Genomic DNA, 7,243 nt, shown 5'->3' with positions numbered 1-7,243 from the left:
CAGTCCAGCCAATGATCGAATTTATCAGAGGCTCCAACCTCTTGAGAGTCTAATGCTAACTAGTCGAGTTTTAGAAACTGCTCCATGCTGGTCAACTGTTGTGAATAAAATTGATGCGCTATCAATAAGGTGAAAGACTACCGGTGTGCCAATACAAGTGTAGGCTTTTATTCACAACAGAATCAGGAGCAGATCCCAACAAATAACCGACCTGGACTGAACAAGGGGGAGGAGACAGCCAGCTTTATACTAGGTGCCGAGGGGAGGAACCAAACTGGAAGGGGATGTGTCCAGGTATGACAAACACACACAACGGTGGTCCATATAGGACAAAGGCACAACTGAGGTCCACCACAAATTCAATTTAAAAAATCAGGAATTAAGAATTTACTGATGACCATGAAACCATTGTCAATTGTTGGAAAAACCCCAGCTGGTCCACTAATGTCCTTTAGGGAAGGAAATCTGCCGTCCTTACCTGATCTGGCTGACATGTGATTCCAGAGCCACAGTACTGTGGTTCTCAACTGCCCTCGGGCAACGAGGGATGGGCAATAAATGCTGGTCAGCCAGCGACGCCCATGTCCCATGAATGAACAATAAAAAGAACCGGCGATAGCTGACATTCAACAACAAGTTGGGTGACAAGCTTTCTGATCTTCCCTCAATATATAAAGTGCTGTAATTTTATTCAGAGCTTCAATACCTCTTCATATTGTTGAAGCGGTTCAGAATTCCATACATCAAAATATTACAAAGTTGGCCTGATGTACATTAAATAAAATCTCTGAGTAGTTGCGGTGTAAAATTAAACAGCATTTCGCCTCTGAATATAGATCAATTTCCAGGCTATCTGTGGTGATTCTATGCCTCGTAAATCCATTAATCTAGGGCAATTTAGCTTACTGATTTGCACTGGTTGAAACTAATTGAACGTGTTCACTCTGTGTACTTAACTGAGCATTACACAGTTTATTGTGCATTAAAACATAAAACTAATTTGAATATTACGAGTTGTGAATGATCTGGTTATTTAGCCACGCAGACGTGTTGCTCTGACTGTGAAATGCGGAAAAAAATTAAGTTCCACGTTGTTGGTAACTTGAGCTGAGGGGACCGATTTTCCTTTGTAAATCCAGTTGGTCTGCTCCATTCAAATAGCTGGCTGAGTCCAACCATTATGTTTCATTTAATTTGTTGTACAATAGGGACTGAAAATGTGATGAGTGATGAGAACATACATGAAAGCAGTCAGCAGATCAGAATGCAAAGACAACAATTGACTTCAGACTGATTTATTTGGTCACTTATTGTCTTCCACTGCTATAGACTAAATGGTGTATATTTATACAGAACTGGCTGCGTGGCTCAAGTGGTAGGGCATTGGATGTCTATTTACAGAGCTTAATTTCTGTTGTTTGAACTTGGTTGTCCTCTGCGTATGAATTTTGTTTGCTCCTCATGCTTACCCATGTCACTAGATGGAGCTCTGTTGATGAGCATTTAGTGGTGGGGATTCAGGGGGGGAACGGAGGGTGACAGAGCATCAAACTGACCGGGAGGCCTTGCCATTCAACATGCTGTGGGCTGAGCTGGATCACCATTTGTCGCAGCTGTAAATGGTGATTGACCAACTGACCCCCCTGCTCTTACCATTGGGTCAGAAGGTCATGGACATGACCCCCTCAGCAGGCTTTGAGTTTATCATCAGGGCAGTTGGCCCAGTGTAGTTTTGCCTGTTTGAGACAGGGTGGCAGGGTGGCACAGTGGTTAGCACTGCTGCCTCACTGCGTCAGGGACCCGGGTTCAATTCCGGCCTCTGTTCACTGTGTGGAGTTTGCACATTCTCCCCGTGTCTGTGTGGGTTTCCTCCAGGTGCTCCGGTTTCCTCCCATACAAAGGTGCACAGGTTAGGTGGATTGGCCATGGTGAAATTGCCACTTACTGTCCCAAGATTTGTAGGTTGGGGGATTCGCAGGATCAATGTGTGGGGTTACATGGTTAGGGCAGAGGGATGGGCCTGGGTAAGATGTTCTGATGAAGAGTCAGTGCAGACTCGATGGACCAAATGGCCTCCTTCTGCACTATAGGGGTTCTATGAAACATTACACTGAGCTCCTGTTTGATGACTCGTGTAGCGTAGGTGCACATTAATGTTTTTATTCTTCCATGGGATGTGGGCATCTATATGACAAGATGCATTTGTTGCCCATTCCTAATTGTCCTTAAATTGAGTGGCTTATTACTGGATCATTTCACAGGGCAGTTAGTCTGAGAGCCACTTGTAGGCCATAGTCATATGAGTTAGCCAGATTATCATGAGTGATCCAGTTGTGTTTTTAACAGCAATTGATGGTAGTTTCATGGTCACCATTACTGAGACTAGCTTTTCAATTCCAAATTATTAATTGAATTTAAATTCCACCCGCTGCCATGTGGGATTTGAACCTGTGCCCCCAGAGCATTAGTCTGTGCCTCCTGATTATTAGTCAGGTGACATTACCACTACACTACTGTCTCCCAACTCCATGTCCCCCTGCCTGAAGACGCCAACATTCTCCCCATGTCTGCGTGGGTTTCCTCCGGGTGCTCCGGTTGCCTCCCACATTCTGAAAGACGTGCTGGTTAGGGTGCACTGGCCATGCTAAATTCTCTCTCAGTGTACCCGAACAGGCGCCGGAGTGTGGTGTCTAGGGGAATTTCACAGTAACTTCATTGCAGTGTTAATGTAAGCCTTGCTTGTGACTAATAAATAAACTTTACTTTGGATATTGGGGCGAAGTGACATCTGTGGAATCTGCCTGATACCAACAACTTCAGAAGAAGCAAAGAAAATTGGTGCAAAAAGAACATGGTATGTGAATTTCCAATTTCCTATTGTGACGTTAGTGTACCTTTAAGAGTATTTTATTTTAATCATGTTCTCTGTCGCTCTCCGCTCTCATTGTGGCACTGGATTGTCTACTAGCAGCCCTTTTATTGGTCCTTTGGTAGTTTTAAATGGGGGTTGATTATTTTTACTGTGGGAATTAGTTTTATGACACTACATTGTCAAGAAGGAGATTGTTTGCAGGTCACATGACAGGAACTCTTTCATTTTCAGTTCTGAGCTGCAGGTTTTAGTTTTTTAGAAGGGACATCAAGCTGGAAAGAAGTCTCTCTCTCTCTCTCTCTCCCTGGTTTTGGGAAATTCTGCTGGTTAGCTGAAAACCTTCCTACAGTAGAAAATCTGCTGATGGTGGCTTGACCAGAGAATCTCCCTGGTGTTCTGGGAAGCTTTTTTGACTTCAAACTGTTCTGAGTGTATCAGGAGAACTGCAACATTCATCCAAAGGACTCAGTTCCAGTATCACGTGAACATTAGTGTTAAACCTGTGAAAAGGGTTTTGTCTATGGGATTGGTTTGATTGAAACATCCTAAATATTTTTGTTAAGGGTTATACATCACTGTGGCTGTTTTGTTTTTGTTTGTAATTGATAAAAGTTATTACTAATTTTCTTTCCATACATGTTAACTATATTCTTAAATAAACTTTGATTTGATTTGATCTATTATTATCACATGTATTAGTATACAGTGAAAAGTGTTGTTTCTTGTGCGCTATATGGACAAAGCATACCGTTCATAGAGTGCAGAATGTAGTGTTACAGTCATAGCTAGGGTGGAGAGAAAGATCAACTTAATGCTAAGTAGATCCATTCAAAAGTCTGATGGCGGCAGGGAAGAAGCTGTTCTTGAATCGGTTGGTACGTGGCCTCAGACTTTTGTATTTTTTTCCTGATGGAAAAAGGTGGAAGAGACAATGTCCAGGGTGCGTGGGTCCTTAATTATGCTGGCTGCTTTTCTAAGGCAGAAGGAAATGTAGACAGAGTCAATGGATGGGAGACTGGTCTGTGTGATGGATTGGGCTACCCATTCATGACCTTTTGTAGTTTCTTGCGGTCTTGGGCAGAGCAGGAGCCATACCAAGCTGTGATACAACCAGAAAGAATGCTTTCTATGGTGCATCTGTAAAAGTTGGTGAGAGTTGTAGCTGACATGCCAAATTTACTTCGTCTTCTGTGAAAGTAGAGGCATTGGTGGGGCTTTCTTAACTATAGTGTCGGCTTGGGGGGACCAGGACAGGTTGTTGGTGATCTGGACACCTAAATACTTGAAGCTCTCGACCCTTTCTACTTCGTCCCCGTTGATGCAGACAGGGGCATGTTCTCCTTTACGCTTCCTGAAGTCGATGACAATCTCCTTCGTTTTATTGACATTGAGGGAGGGATTATTGTTGCTGCACCAGTTCACCAGATTCTCTGTCTCATTCATGTACCCTATCTCCCCATTGTTTGAGATCCGACCCACTGCGGTGGTGTCATCAGCAAACTTGAAATCGATATCTGAAGTGAAACCTATCATGCTTATCCGAGACAAATTCAAGAGGCAAAACTTATGATCCAGACGGGATCCATAAAACACTTTGGAATTTCTGACCTGAACCACATCACTAAGCTTGCAATTAGTTATTAGCTTTATTCAGTGATATACCCACACAGCCAGAGAAACCGCAGCCACTCAGGAGAAAACTGGGGTCACATTTCTGAGCTCACATGAGCTCAGTTGAGGCTGGCTCCACCAGTCCGTCCATTGGCTTTGGCGCTTGGGAAAGTCCTGATTCAAGTCTTGGCACAGGTGACTCGTAAAGTGAAGGAACTGGAGCAAATACAGTGATGTTCCTGAAGTTGGAGGGGTGTCTGGAGGATGTGCAGCTGTCAGGAGCTGATGGACCAGGGTCCTTTGTCTGAAAAGACAACCTCAGCTTCACTGATATGGGAGTCAAAAAGATCTGCTCCATTGTCACGGAAAATGGGAGCCTTTGCAGGTTGAACTACATTCTTGATGAAGGAACTTCTGAAGCCAATTAGAGGCTGGAATTTTAAGTCTGCTCTGAATAAAGCAATGGGAAAACACTCCAGCTACAATGCCAGTACAACGTGCAGGTGGTGACCCCACCCACAGGCTGGAAAATCTGGGGCCAGTCTGTCTCTGCCAACCCAGGAAGCCACCACCGCACATACTGCCGTCAGGTAGTTAGTTGACTGAGGTAATGGATTCTACTTCTCCAGATGCAGGTTGGCTCAGGAAGGAGAGGGAAGGTGATTTGTGAGTGTGCTGGCTGGGGTGGGGGTGTAAAATCAAGTGGGATGGCAGGGGGTATCGCGCCCATTGCCTACCCAATTCTGCCGGTATTCTACCAGTGGCAGAAGAGGTAACAGCCTGCCTTTTATCCGTTTGAGGCCCTTAGGCAGTCAATCAATGTCCATTTCAATCCCTCTTCCTGTCGCTGCCGGTATTTTACCAACAGATTTGGGTGGGAGGAGCGGGGACGGGTTGGGGGGTGGGGGGTTCGGGGCGGGGAGGGGGGTGGGGAGGGGGGGGGGTTGTGGTTACACAATGGGGTGAGGCCACCAGATATATCTTGGCAGTCAAGCTGTGTACCCAGTGGAGGGTCATCTCAGCCGAAAGAGACTCTCACACTTGCTGAGTAGGCACCTCTCCACCCCCAGCCGACCAAATCACCTTCCAATTGTTCCCCCTCCCTTTCCGGAGCCTACCCAATGGGACATCCTTAATCAGGGAAGGTGCAGAATCCACTACCTCAAGTGGTTTTCAAAGTAACTTCATTGCAGTGTTAATGTAAGCCTACTTGTGACAATAATAAATGCACTTAAATGTAAACTCATTACCTGATGGCAGTATGTGCGGTGGTGCTTCCTGGGTTGGCAAAGGCAGACTGGCCCCAGCCTTTCTAGCCAGTGGATGGGGTCACCACCTCCACATTGCATAGAAGCTGGAGTGTTTTCCCATTGCCATATTCAGAGCTGTTGGCAGGAATTTTACCGCCTCGCCAGCCCCGGAATCAGGGCGGGTGAGCCTCACAGAACAGAATCCTCTGTTGGCCTTTGGCAGGATTTTGCGAGCCTCGCCCCGAGCGACGTCGTGGAATCCTGCCCATATCTTCAGAGGCTATCTACCAAAGGTTACGGAGCTGCATCAACCATTTACAATGGAGGGAGTGGAGTGGAGGAGAGAGGAGGGGAGGGGAGGGGAGGGGAGGAGAGAGGCGGGGAGGGGATGGGAGGGGAGTGGAAGGGAGGGGAGTGGATGGGAGTGGAGGGGAAGGAAGGGGAGGGGAGAGGGTGTCCACCTGTTTCCTTTGAGCACATGTAGCCTCAATGCACATTAAGGGAGTGTTTTGAGCTAGCAGCCTGCTATCCACTCAATGTGATTGTCCTGAGCTGAACACAGGAAAATGGTGTCGGTTATAGCATTGAGTTAATGATCACCCTGTCCACATGTGAAAAGTAAAGTAAAGTTTATTTATTAGTGTCACAAGTAGGCTTACATTAACGCTGCAATGAAGTTATTGTGAAAATCCCCTCATCGCCACACTCTGGTACCTGTTCGGGTACACTGAGGGAGGATTCAGCATAGCCAACCCACCGAAGCTGCACATTTTTGGAGGAAACCAGAGCACCCGGAGAAAACCCACGCAGACATGGGGAGAACATGCAGACTCCACACAGACAGTGACCCAAGCCGGGAATCGAACCCGGGTCCCTGGCGCTGTGAGGCAGCAGCGCTAACCACTGTGTCACCATACCACCCTAGTGAGCACATGTGATACCCTACACAATCATCAGAGAACATCTTCTCGTCTCCAGCCACCGGAGCACAAGGAATGGAATTCCAACTCTTTGTATTCTGACACAGAGATACAAACACGCCCAGCAAACCCGAAGCTCACTATAACGATATACATGTGCAGTTAGAAATCCATAATTATTATGGGAGAGATTTACATTAAATGTGAATAACTGCATAATGCAGTGATAAAAGGTGCCTTGATTCATAAAAATGTTTCATGTTTATATAATTTAATATAAGTTAAGGGTGCTTTGGAAATTTGATAAAGTCTTCATTTAAGTGGCTAAAGGAACATGGTGGCAGTGAACCAAACAGAACATCAGGCAGATATTGGCATTAGGGAATAATCTAAACTAAAAGAAGTGAGATTCAGGATGATGATTGAGAAATAGGCGCCGAGGGAATTCAGCATTAGGGATTGACTGTGTTTACACAGGCAGATTAACTGAATAAGTGGGTCAGTGAATATGACATTGCTTCAAAATCTAATTGCATGCAGGGCATCTTATCGTATCAGACGCTGGTTAGAAACATGGAGAATAGAAGCAG

This window comes from Mustelus asterias, chromosome 9 (genome assembly GCF_964213995.1).
Source record: "Mustelus asterias chromosome 9, sMusAst1.hap1.1, whole genome shotgun sequence".
NCBI lineage: Eukaryota > Metazoa > Chordata > Chondrichthyes > Carcharhiniformes > Triakidae > Mustelus > Mustelus asterias.
Note: the sequence above shows the minus strand (reverse complement) of the source record.